This window comes from Dendronephthya gigantea, unplaced genomic scaffold (assembly GCF_004324835.1).
Source record: "Dendronephthya gigantea isolate DGI-Jeju-01 unplaced genomic scaffold, DenGig_1.0 000071F, whole genome shotgun sequence".
In the NCBI taxonomy this organism is placed as follows: domain Eukaryota; kingdom Metazoa; phylum Cnidaria; class Anthozoa; order Malacalcyonacea; family Nephtheidae; genus Dendronephthya; species Dendronephthya gigantea.
This window is the reverse complement of record NW_021163081.1, coordinates 785,270-799,871: the sequence shown is the minus strand read 5'-3', so window position 1 is coordinate 799,871 and position 14,602 is coordinate 785,270. Positions and strand designations below refer to the sequence as shown.

Genomic DNA, 14,602 nt, shown 5'->3' with positions numbered 1-14,602 from the left:
ATTAACATCTATGAGTGAAGGAATAAACCAAACTAACACTCTTTTATGCAAATTTATGTCAAACTCAGGGCCCCGTGATAAAAATATTCGTAAGAGAGCTTTAGAGTTAGACAAAGATAGCCCTGATTCGGCTGCGGAAGAAGAATATGTTTCTGAACCTGATAACAGTCCAAGAAGACATAGAAGAAAAACCACTCATGCTCCAAAGAGAGCCAAACTTACGACCCAAGAAGGTCAATCTGAAACTACAAAGATAGTCAAAGAACCTGCACAGACGGGGCACACGTTGGATGTGGAGGTTATTGAAAACCAATCAGTTTAAACAAGTGGGACTAATGATGATAGAATTCAGGCTTGTTCTGATGACCTGGTAAGCCTTTTTGCAGGTGATGACTTTAATCCGAGCGATGAAGATACCTCGGACAATGTTACCTTGCTTACAGGCATTGACTCTGCTTTATCATCTGCAACTGAAAAAGGCCCCCCAATTAGCCCACATTTGGCTAAAATTGTTGATCAGCGATTATCAGATGAAATTGAAAGAGACAAACTAAAAACTATTGTCTCTAAGTACAAATCACCACAAAATTGTGAAGAATTGCACTTAACAAAAGTCAATCCTGAAATATGGAGTCAACTACCTGCACATGCTAAAAAAGGTGATATTAAGGTAGCAAACTTACAGGAGGCTTTGTTAGCAGGAATCTCTGCATCACTTATTTCAGTAAATGAATTGCTGGAATGTAGAGCAAAGAAAACTTTACCTGACTATAAAGGGCTCATTACCCAATTGATTGAATCTGTAGCCTTAACAGGTGTTGTCTGTAAGGAGTTATCCTATAAAAGGCGTGATACCCTACGCCCACTTTTACACAAAGATTTTCAACAAGCTTGCTCTCGTACCAATAAAATTGGTAAAATGCTATTTGGGGATGACCTACCTAAAACTATCCAAGACATTAAGTCAACAAACAAGGTCATGAACACAGTTGCAAAACCTGCGGCTAGTAGTAATAAGAACTACTCAAAGCCCAAAACATACCACACACAAGCTACCGCCTCGAACAATGCCAGGTCTTTTTTATGGACCAAGGGGAGGGCCCAGCATCCTCCCCGGAAACCATATCTACAAAACCAATCTCAGTCAAACAAAAAGAAATTTACCAAACATTAGAAAAATTAAAAAATCAGGTAAATAGAACTGCTTTTGCCAAATTTATAAATGATTCATTAAAACCATATCTTGTATCCAAAGCTAAAAAATTTAGAGCTGGACAATTGTCCAGGTGTTATCAGGAGTGGAAACAAATAACTTCTGATCAGGATATACTTACAGCTATCTCTGGAGAAAAAATTGATTTTGTAGACAGTCCCCCCATACTACATTCCACCCCTTATGGCAATGCTCTACCACAAGATCAACTTCCATTAATAGACCAGGAAATTGAATCCTTGTTAGAGAAACAAGTCATTGTTACATGACAGCCTGAAGACATTGAATTTGTATCCCCTATCTTTACTGTGCCAAAGAAAGATGGGAAGCTACGATTAATTTTGAACCTGAAAAAATTGAATACATCAGTTAAATATGCTCATTTTAAAATGGATTCTATTCACACTATCTTGAAACTTATTACTAAAGGGTGTTGAATGGCATCTATAGATTTAAAAGATGCATAGTACAGCATAAAAATCCATCCAGAACACCAACGGTTTTTGAAGTTCATTTATAAGGACCAACTTTACAAATTTACTGTTTTCCCTAATGGGCTCTGTTCCTGCCCTCGCAGATTCACTAAGATTATGAAGCCAATTCTGGCAAAGATCCGACTTCTGCTTCACATTATTAGTAGTTATCTGGATGATTTATATCTGCAAAACAGCACATACAAAGGCTGTGTCCGTACTATTATTGACACCTTGCAGATCCTTGAACAATTTGGCTTTACCATTCATTCAGATAAATCAGTCTTAATTCCTTCCCAGTCTATTATTATTTTGGGATTTGTTATAAATTCGAAGCAGATGACTATTAGACTACCAGTTGAAAAAATCACCTCCTTAAAATCCTTGATAGAGAGTATTATACACACACCTAACAAGATTAAAATAAGATTAGTAGCTAAAGTGCTTGGACATTTGATCTCCAGTCTCCCAGCTGTAAGGTTTGGGGCACTTTATTATAGATGTCTTGAAAAAGACAAAACCCGTGCTCTTAAAGAAGCCAAGGGTAACTTTGAGGCATATATGTCTATATCCCAACATGGACTACAAGAGCTAAATTGGTGGTTCACTAACTTGGAAACCAGTTACAATATTATCCAACACCCTCCAATTGATATTGTGTTATATTCTGATGCCTCAACTACAGGTTGGGGGGCAGCACTAGGATAGCAATCTACAGGAGGCCATTGGTCCCCAACAGAAGCAGAGCTTCACATTAATGCCCTAGAGCTACAAGCTGCATTTTTTGCTCTAAGATCCTTTAAACATCACCTTCATGGTAAACATACTAAGTTAATGATTGACAATACCACAGCAGTATATATCATTAATAATATGGGCACTAGTCACAGCGACAATTGCCATTCAATATGTGTCGCTATTTGGGAGTTTTGTATGATTCACAAAATATGGCCAACAGCTGCCCATCTACCAGGATCTTTAAATGTAATAGCTGATAAAGAATCAAGGCGGTCATACAGTGATTCTGAATGGATGATTGATCGAAAAATTTTGCAAAATTCTTTATCACAACTAGGTTTCATACCTGAAATTGACCTCTTTGCTTCTAGATTGAACAAACAATTCAATGCATATTGTTCATATAGACCTGATCCAGATGCAATGTATATCAATGCATTCTCAATTTCCTGGGCAAATTTAAAGTTTACTCATTTCCACCTTTCAGTTGTATACTTCATGTTGCACAAAAAATCATCCACAACAAAGCCAAAGGTGTGATAGTGGTTCCAAACTGGCCCACACAAGCTTGGTACTCCCTTCTTCAACCATTACTAGTCAAAAGCCCACAGAAATGCAAACCGTCAAAGACTCTGCTGCACCTTCCAGCCTGCCCAAATCAGTTGCACCCTCTACACAAGAAACTGGAACTTCACATTTGTCTTGTGTCGGGAAAGATTCTTAACATCTGGCATATCAGGACGTTCAGCTGACATAATGATGGCATAATGGAGAGAGGGTACTAAGGCCCAATATGACACATACATTAGAAAATGGTCAGGCTTTTGTAAGAAGGCTAAATGTGACTTAGTTACCCCTCCAGTTTCTATTGCCATCGATTTTTTAACAAGCGTTTTTGATGCAGGACTCTCATATGCTTCTATCAATACAACTTGTAGTGCACTTTCTTCGATTTTACTCATCGAGAATAACAAGATACCTTTCAGTCAGTTATCAATAGTCAAACGGTTTATGAAAGAAATCTTCGAGCTGAAACCGCCTTTACCTAGATATCGCACAGTCTGGAATGTTAGTACAGTGTTTAGCTACCTTCGTTGCCAACCAAATGTTGCTGATTTGTCATTAAAAGAGTTATCTCTAAGACTGACTTTCTTATTGTTATTGCTAAGTGGTCAACGTTGTCAAACTGTTTACTATTTTATTCTGGATAACATGGAACTCTTAGAAGACAAATGTATTTTCAAGATCACCAACAAAGTCAAGCAAACTAGGAAAGGGTATCATATTCCACCCATTATCTATGAACGCTATCCCCATGAAATAAAGCTATGCCCGGTGACCCATATTAAGGAGTATGTCAAAAGAACTGAAAGTCTCCGCAGTCCAGACTGTAAACAATTATTCGTTAGTTTTATTCGACCCCATGGGCCCGTTTGCAAGGCAACTATTGCTCGTTGGTGTAAATTGCTATTAAGTATAGCAGGGGTTGACACCACTGTTTTTCACTGTCATAGCACGCGGGCAGCATCGACATCTTATGCAGCTGATGGTAACGTAAACATCTCAAGCATTTTGGAAGCAGTAGGATGGTCGAATGAACAAATTTTTCAAAAGTTTTATCACAAACCTTGTGTGGAACCTAGTTTTAATCTTGGTTCGGCAGTTCTTGACACTTATGTTGCTCAGTTGTAGAATCCTATTCTATGATAATGTTGAGTTACCAGTTTTTTGTATATACTGATGCATTAAAAGTTATACAATCTTGTTCACATTATAATTGCTACTTGACTTTGCGTTATCTTGGTTTTTTGACGGATTTAACCTGATGACCAGCTGTAAAATCTCGTACATCTCTGTAACGACTGTGGCTGATGACGTAATAGAATTTACCAATTTGACAAGACTTACCTGTAAGTTCAAGTTGGATTGGAATTCTATAAGTCATCAGCCAGGAGTGAAAGAGGTGTACTCCCTACCCAAGGATTTTTACCCTCCCATCTCTTCACTCCTGTCTGTCTGGTCAGCAGGTTAAAATTTCATGGCTGTAAATTATGGTTAAGCGCATGCGCGGCTCCTCTCTAGTACACCTCTTTCACTCCTGGCTGATGACTTATAGAATTCCAATCCAACTTCAACTTACAGGTAAGTCTTGTTAAATTGGTAAATTATGTAATATCTCATAATATGTATAATAAATTAATATAATTAACTTTTATGACTTACAAATGTCAATGTGATCACCCTTGGATCCTGATTTGATGTTTGTAGGAGGGACACATATTTTTTTTCTTGTAGCTCGTTTGATTGCAAAACATTACCTGCAGGAAAAGGCACAATTAGTAATCTACCATAATTCACTATTCTTTATTTGTCTTCACAGATAAAAAACACCTCAGCCTGTGAGTGCTTGAAAATCATCAAAAGTGTTCAATGATTTAACCTTGCAGTACTGGCTATTTTGTTTTGTTTTCAGTTTTTACTGTTTTCGACTTTTGGTGTACATCTTGCTTTTTTATAAATGAAATTAGTTAAATGAAGTAAACTTTTGATATAAATGTCACAGCAGACGACGTTTCGAAATGGGTAAAATTGAATGGCCTCAAAGCATTCTGTGATAGATTTTGCGGTGAATTAGCTATTTATCATCTAGGTTATCTCAGATAATCTCAATTGCTTTTATAGGGTAATAAAAGCCCTGAAAATGAGCATACTGTTGACACCTAAGTGTTGACACCTAAGTCTAATTCATCTGAGCAAAAACTATTCTGAATTGCTTAATGTTTGAATTGCGTAGAATTGTGGCTTTTTAGGGTGCATGGTCATTGCCACTGGACAGTAAATTTGTCTATAGGTACAATGCTTTACATGACCCTAACTCTATACAGTACGTTATATGGTATTTCTATTTATAACAATGTGTTCAAGGCTGTATGGTCCTGAGAAAGTGCACACACAATCTAATATTATTTGATGTTGTAAAACACAATACACAAGAACCTATATGATCTTGAAAGAAAGACTCCATAATAGATGGAAAAGCTTATCCAAGCGAGGATGCCTGAAAAAAAAGCTGATGAAGGAGGAATATTGTCTGACAATAAGACAATTAACATTGCAATAGTGAGATTTTCCACCATCAATCAAGCAAAATATTAGTTTATTTGTTGCTTATAATCATGGGTAGAAATAATTTCTGTGACTTGTTGAATGTCTTTGATGTACTTCTACAATTAAGTAATTTCATGCAGTTACATGTTGACAGGTTATTCTGGTAGATTAAAAAAGCATTATGTTTTTAGATGAAAGACTTATTGTGGCATTTGTCATACCATACAATCCAGACCTAAAACCACTACGCCACATTCTCCTACAACACTGGCAAAACCTCCAAAATGACCCCACTCTGTCTCAAATATGGCCAAATCATCCAGTTATTGCTTATCAAAGACACAAAAACCTAAAAGAACATTTTGTACGCACCAAACACATCTAACAATCAAGTCACAACAAAAAACAAACAAAAGGGACTTGACCAGAATGGCAATAACCGGCACTCATTCTGGCCAAGGCATCTCAAACATTTCCATATTGCACCCAGGTTTTGCCAAACAACAAACATATATTCATAGCATTTCATTAATTTAATTTTCAAATCCACAATTATCTATAATATAATTTTCCAATCCACAATTATCCACAATATTCTGCATTCCACAATTCCTATAACGAAATCATATCAAATGTTACCAATCATGAATCTTCATCATTGCCACATTGCCAATCATCTCAATTTCAAAAGGCGCCCTCTAACACCCCTACAATGAGGGCATAGCCATCTCCACAGGATCTGAATACCTGCAACCACATATAAAATAAAAATATTGACTAAAAAGCTAGTAAAATCTGTTAAATCAAAATATTATTGCAATAAGATCAATGAAGCTAAAAGGGACTCTAAAAAAAGTGGGAAGCAGTGAATGAAGTCTGTCATTGAAATTCAAAATCCCAAACTGTTCATCTTTGCAAATGTTCAAAAATCACAGCTTTGTTTAAGTCTCGTGATAGGACTAATGTATCGCACTATCAGCCAATTTCCATTTTGCCAACTCTTAGTAAGATACTCGAGGGCTGTACATTCACAATTGTATCAGTACTTGGTGACTAATGATCTATTAACATCTAAACAGTATGGATTCAGAAAGGGGTTCTCTACTGAATCTGCCTTGGAGAAGGGTAAATTATGTGGAGCCGTGTTCTTAGATTTAACAAAAGCCTTCGACACGATGGAGCATGGAATTTTGTTATTTAAATTATCGGCAATTGGTCTCAATCTTGCATCATTGAGCGAACACAACGCACATGTTGCGAAAACAAACTGTCAAGTGAATCGCCAATCACATATGGGGTACCTCAGGACCCCTTTTATTTGTCATCTACATAAATTATCAACCTAGTGTTTTGGAGTCTTGCTCTGCATCACTTTATGCTGATGACATGGTGATTTATTGTTATGGTTCGTCATCCCAGGAATTCAGTGAGAAGCTATACAGAAACCTCTTGACACAAGTGGCTGAACAAACATAAACTTACTCTGAATTTAGAAAAATCTATATACATGCTTATAAATCAAAAAGTAAAGTGCCTCTAACAGTGTCAATCCTGAATCATAAAGTGGGTAATGTCTGTAGTTTCAAGTATTTAGGAATTTTCATATCATCAGACTGTACATGCACACATCATATTGAACATGTTGTGAAGCAGGTTAATCAACGACTTGGTCTTCTTAAATGTGTTAAGCACTTATTACCCTTCAAATCACGACTACTTTATTATACTAGTATTGTGATGCTGTTATTCAATTATGCTGATCTAGTCTGGGGAGACAAACATAATTTAACCTTAATGTCTAGCCTACAAATTTTACAAAATAAGGCTGCAACCCTTATATTAATCAGCATTGGAAGCCCTAACAGCATATGAGTGGGTGGTGTTAGAAAAGAGACGTTATTACAGGAGGTGTGTCTACGTGTATAAATGTCCAAATGGTTCGGTTTATCACAATATGGACTTATTAAAGCATAAAAATCAACATACATACAATACTAGGAATAAGGATAAACTTAGAGTCCCTATTGCTAAAAGGCAATGGGGTGAACAAAGGACTGCTTTTCAAGCTGTAAACGATTTTAACCTGCTAAATAGAGACATTAAGCAATCAGAAAATGTTGCTAATTTTAAACGTAACATTTTAAAATTAGATTAGATTATTTTTAGGGTAAATATACATAGATATAAACTATTATTTCTCATTATATGATTGTGTAATTTTTAGTGACTTTGGAAAATCACTCTGTGTGAAAAGCATATTTCAATAAAGTTCATAATCATCATCACGTAATGTTTTCATTAATATTCTATGTTGCTGTAAATGTTCTTAATAATAAAATTGAACAATATACCGAACTACAGGTTGCATGTTGAAAGCAGGAGTAACACAGAACAGCCCATTTCAGAATCGCTCTACATCTTTTACTTAGGGTAGCCGGTGTACCCTTACTGTGCTCGGCGTGTGCAGTTGTAAATATGTGTAATGAACGTAAAGATGAGGAAAGCGTTAGCTTGTATTTTGATCGCTTTCTTGATTCTTCTATACTGCTTTGAAAGTGAAAACAGGTGAGTGGGTGAAACCATTACCTGTTCACAGGTCCCCGCGATTACGGTAATATGGCCGGTCGCAGGCGTCGAGGGGTTGGTTAGATTGCTTAACCAGCGCTAGCCATATTTTATTGTCAAGTAGTGTGTCAACCCATTTGTTCTCTTTTGTGTTAGCGACCTTTCCTGGGCAATGTTTGAGTTATTTTATCAAATCCAGTGAACTAGAGTTCAGTGATATAATCTGATTACCGGCACCAGTGTTTGTTTGATCACAGATAACAGATTCAAACCCAGACCTAAGGCCTGTTTTCCACTTCAATTGTATCATAGCGTAACATAGCTATTGACGCTACGTCTCGGTACAATGAGATATGCTACGTTTCGCTATGATACGGTTGAAGTGGAAAACGGCCTGACCCAAAAAAAACAGAAAAAGACTGACCCAAAAAAAAACAGATCATGCTCTTAACTCACTCTTGTAAAATGCATATATCATTTAAGCACCTTGTAAATTCTGAGTTAAAGACACAGCGCTTGTTTATTGCTGTGGAGCGAGCAAGCCTGAAGTGAGCAAGCGTAGCAGCAGTCTAATTTGTGCAGAAAGGAGGTTCTGAACTAAATTTTATTTAGCAGAAGGAATTGTGGTCATGTGCGTTTTTTATGTGCAGAACACAAATTTTAAACTCGCTCATATCCATGTACTTTTTGATTTCGACGGACAGGATCTTCAAATTTTTCTAAAATTTTAAAGCTTCTGTTCTATTTTGACTATTCAAGGTAAGATATTTTGTCTTTCGTCCATATATTACGTTTACAGTTGATTACAAATTTAACTTCTATATGTTTATGAAACGCTAAAAGCATACAATCGTATTAACATTTTGAACATTTATCTTTTTGCTTAGCAAATTTACTTGGGAAATCATAATATAAACCAGCAGCCTATTTCAAAACAATTTCGAGATAAAAGTTAAAACTTGAACAGTTGAACTACACAACAATGTTTTTCATACAAACTACATTACATAGCATATATTGACCTATAATTATGTCATTGACAGTGTTCTTGCTAACAGGTATAATTTCATGTACAGCCCCAGAGAGTTAACATTCAATAGAGGTTCACTTTACGTTTTTTAAACCTGCTATTGCTATTAGTTAAAGGGGATTTAGTTTACTAATATTTCATATAACAATTCACTTGGACCCTAAAATGCTCGCAGCAATCCCTACTTTGCAGGTAACCTAGTATTTTCCTAAATAGGCACCACGGCGCTTGTTCAAGAGCGGCACTTATTAAATTTTTATAGGAGTGCATCGCTTATTTGAGAGTGGCGCTTATTTTAGTAGCTGCGCTTAATCGATCATTTACGATAAATGATGAGGGATTCAGACACAAATTTAACCACAAAGTTTCTTTTTTTAGTGAATGGGAGGAGTTTATTCAGTGATGTTGGTTGTCAATATATTAAATTAAAATAATAGTTTGGCTCTATTTACATCTGGGGCCGGTTGTTCAAAAGGTGGATAAAGTTATCCACTGGATAGTGATTATTTCAACCACTTGGCATGGCCAAGATTAAACTTCACAATTTAGAAGTTAAAATACATTTTAACGATTATAAATTAAATACAAGACGCCTATTCTGGTGTTAACTGCGTCGCGTCAATCGTTGCATGCAACTGTGCGCCATTTCCTGTCAATATTTATTTCTTTAGAAAAATGTTTCTTTCTTAAGGTTTCCAGTAAATAGAGCACTTCGTACAGAATATAGGGGTAAAACTGCATTATTGGTGCTAGGCAGGTGTAGCTAACAATATATGTGAATAAGGCTGAGTTTGGAATCATGTACTCTAGGAATCTGTTTGTACTGAAATTCAATAGGATCGGTCTGGCCGTTTTTACCCTTGAAGGAAAGGTGCGGTTTGATTGAAAAATGGCATAGAATGGCATACAAGGCTTTCATAGCATACAAGGCTTTCATGATTCATGTGATCTTTGTCTGTAGACCCGTTTTAGTGTAGGTTTACCACGATCAGTGTGTGCTAGTGTATGTAGAGTGAGTATATCAAACAAGACAAGACGAGAATCCAGCATTAGATTACCTGTACGCATTTTCTCAAACTACAGACATCTAAATTTCCTGTGCTATCGGCCATGCACAGCAACTCGTGTATGAGTTCTTTTTTATGACATGTATCTTTCATGCAGTTTCCTGCTTTTGGTTCGCACAACCCCAGTTCGAATCCCGGCAACAACAAATTTTTTCAATTTTTTGTTTCAGTAAAATATTTCTTTTATGGGGGTTACTAGGCTTAGGTTACTATTTTAAGTGTGTTTAGCACAAAAATATTTCAATATGAAATCAGACGAGTTCAAAATACGAATATCTTAGTTGGCCTGCGCGGCCAGGAAGACCGGGGTCGAAAACGTAAAAAACACGAAGAAAAAAAACAGACAGCAATTTTAGGCGCGACGCAGTAATTAGTGGCCTTGTCGTTTTTTAAAGCTTTTTTTGCTACAGTTGAAAAAGTCACTATCCAGTGGATAACTTTATCCACCTTTCGAACAACCCACCCCTGTGCTATTAGTCTGTGGTTTGATGGCAAAATGTCATTGCCAAAGCATTCGATCAGTTGAAAACTGCACGAGTATTCTATTCTAATGTCGGGAAACAAAAGTAAAATCAACAAAAAAAGAATCATGCAGGGTAAGTTAATGTTTTCGATGGCTAATTGTGTTGAATAATTTATTTAGCTATTTGCTCTTTTTGTAGATGACAAATCTGTTTTGCCAGTTGCTACAACGATAGACGGCAGTAAAACAACAAGATTTCACTTCGTCTTCTCAGCGGAAGCAGCCAGACCCAAGTCCTATCCTTGTTAGGTATCTGCACAATGTTAGTCCCACGAGGGTAAGTGCAAAGGATTCGGAGTACTTTAACTTGATGGTCCAAGAAAAAGACCGTGCAGTAAAAGCACTTTGTTTTTCCCGAAAAAACATAAATTGATGGTGTAAAATAACAAAGTTCAGTCCGCATAACAGTGAAGAAAATGTTGTTTGGGTAAACCATTACACATGAATTCAAGATGCCCCAGAAACGAAGGTCAATTTTGTATATGAGAGTTGGCGAAAATGCTTCGATACCATGTGTGATGAATACGGTAGAGGTGGAGGCTGTAAAAGTGTTTGAGTTTGTGGCAGTGCGTGGTCTGGTTATATTTAGGGGTAAATAGGCCAGAAGATGTCTCCGCAAAAATCTGGCCTCACCAAACTAGAGGCCTGTTTTGTCGACGGGCATGGTAGCATTCCGCTCACCCTTTGGAACAAGGAGATTGATGATGTGGAAGACAAACATTATTATGTCATCGTCAATTTTCATGTTCGGCAATATCTTGGGCAAAAGTACTTATCATTGACTCAAACAACAATTGTTATAGAGATCACAGGTAAGAAGCCCCACATTGGTCCTAAAGCAATCAAGCAGGCGAGAAGCCAATTTGAGAAGAATGAGGTTTGGGGTGGTTCGGTGTTAAGTGTGGAGACGTTCACGTACTACACCTGTGTAACTTGTAGCAAAAGAGTGCAGGTTCGCCAGGGTTCTGAGATGCTGAAATGTGCCAATTGTCAGTCCTGTTTCCTGGTGAAGAACAGCAAAAAGAAACTGACTGCAAGAATTTCTTTAAATAAAGGTGACAAGGTGATGTGGTATTTGCTTTTCCCAATGGCTCTGCAAGCGATTATTGAAAAGTATAACCACGGAAATAGCACCCATGAATCACTCGATGTAATTGACAAAGAGAAATTAAGCGAGGTTATATTGTTATCGGAGAATATGAAACTTACTGTAGATACAATGGGGTTAACAATATTTTGTTTTTATAAAAGGTCTCTAAAAAGTACTTAGTACTGTTTGTTTAGTGGGAAAACTGTTGTGGTTGTGGATGACAGATTACCTAATATTTTAGAATAACAGTTGCATTAAAATTTTTCTTTTTCTGTAAATAGCCTGTTTGGAGAATCTTTTTTGCTGTTTGCTTTATGAACCTTATGTTTGCTTTTGGTTTTCTCCATGCAAACATACAAGAATATTATTAATTCAGTTATTATTTGGTTGTTAATGTTAGTTTGTCATAATTAAATATCGATGTTTTGACATTTTTGGCTAATGTAATTTGTCGTAAGAGCTAGGGCATTTGTTAGAATTGATAAGGGGAAACAACGCATTGCACAGTTCGCTGTACTTCCAATCTGGGAAAAAATCTTGTTTTTTCAACATGATGGTAAATGATGTGGGTGATATTTTAGAAAATTAGTGAAATTTTGTTATAAAACTTGCGCAAAAATAAAATAGTTGTTTGTTATTGCCAAGTACAAGGTTATGTTTGTTAGAAAAAAATACTGTTTTTGCCAACATTATGTTGGAACGGACGATGTACCTAACAAGATAACATTAAAATGTTTCCTTGTGGGCTAAAGAAAACAGAAACTTTAAATATGGTGGGCATAGGCGGCCCAAAATTAGCGGCCGAAAAATTTTTCGCCAATTTGTCAATGTAATGTATAATATATAATTACATAAGGTAGGAAGCTCTTCAGTTACGTTACGAAACTTACCACTTAGACTATGACAAAATACATCAATTAAATTGACCGAAACTAATAAAAAAATATAGTAAACTAATCTCTGATAATTTTCCTCGCTTCTTACATGCGAATTGCGATTTAAAACTACTTTTAACATGACAAAATACGGCAATATTTTTATAGTTTTTTATCAAAAATATTTCGTACGATGTGGGATGACACTGGTCCCTGTATTTGTCATTGTTTTGAAATATTTTACATGATCCTATTGGTTGAAAAAAGAAACAAACTGTAAAGTATTTGAACGAACTTTTTTCAACCAATAGGATCATGTAAAATATTTCAAAACAATGACGAATACAGGGACCAGTGTCATCCCGCATCGTACGAAATATTTTTGATCAAAAACTATAAAAATATTGCCGTATTTTGTCATGTTAAAAGTAGTTTTAAATCGCAATTCGCATGTAAGAAGCGAGGAAAATTATCAGAGATTAGCTTACTATATTTTTTTATTAGTTTCGGTCAATTTAATTGATGTATTTTGTCATAGTCTAAGTGGTAAGTTTCATAACGTAACTGAAGAGCTTCCTACCTTATGTAATTATATATTATACATTACATTGACAAATTGCCGAAAAATTTTTCGGCCGCTAATTTTGGGCCGCCTATGATGGTGGGCAATAAAAATATTGGCAAACTTTGTCGTATATAGTTGTATACAACAATTTAAATGAGATATTGTTCCTATTCTATGATGAATGACATTAAAATTTTTGAAGTGATCTTATACGGTGGGATTAAAGGTGGGATTATACATTTTTGTATAATAGAGTGTAAATAGTTATTCTATAAAATTGTCAGAATTTCACGCACTCCTATTAATCCTGTAATGTATTTTCTATTTGGCTATTTGCCTACTTGGGCATGCAAAATATAAAGCATTTAATTCGTCCTGTGGGCGTTGATAATTATTGCCATTGCCGATGAGATTCATGAGAACCAGGCTTTAGGCTCCTTTCTTTCTCGCTAACCGCAAAATATTTCACCGGAGGTGGAGGCCTGAGTAGTAAAATAAGGAGCTAAAGTGTAGGAGTAAATGGATTGTGAGCTCCCTGAATGCGATTGTGGGCAAAAGTTCACGAAAAATTGAAGAAAATTGCAAATGTCAAATTGGTTAATACAATTAACCAAAAAGATCATACTTCATGAAAACTCAATAGAACTCATTATTTATGTTATTGCCTAGGTTTATACAAATTTGTGCACTTTCGGCCATTGTATATTTCAGCAACAGTCAATTGCGGTGATAGTTTGGTTACTCATGTGTCTGTTGAACAATGGGAACATTAGTGCACCTTTTTGGTTTTGATGAAATACAATAAGCTTGAGTTTTTATGAGCTTATTGGCCGTGTATTTGATTGACTATGGTACCCTTTAGTATTTCCACCATCTTTGCTATACAGTCTATTGAGTATTTGCGATAATGTGTGCTACAGAAATAGCACGTGTGACCAGGGCCATCCCGAACCTATTTTTTTTCGGGGGGTGGAGAGGTTAATCTACCTGAAATTTTTAGGACATTACATTTACCTGAAAACTTTCCTAGAGATATTCGACATTTATCGAAACAAATCCAGCACTTACCAACGCCTTGACAGTTGACAATGTTTAATTAGAAATGTATATATATATATATATATATATATATATATATATATGTGCATGAGTGAAAGTTTAATAATTAAAAACTACTGTTGTGAGCTCCAACTATGTTTACACTGTAGATTTATAGTTTCTCCCTTCTGTCCTTTAAAGAGGGACCACTTCACTGCCAATTTCCTCACATCAATGTCATACGTTAAGTTCCATTCAACTGTGAGCAACATGCAATCGTTTAGTCTTGTCCCACTCATGGTGCTGTGAAGGTGGTT

At 36.1% G+C, this 14,602-nt stretch overlaps 1 pseudogene; it reads left to right on the top strand.

The window, feature by feature from the left end:
* The first annotated feature begins 5,454 nt into the window (after window positions 1-5,454).
* LOC114531417 lies at window positions 5,455-7,687 on the top strand (annotated as a pseudogene).
* Window positions 7,688-14,602: the final 6,915 nt, after the last annotated feature.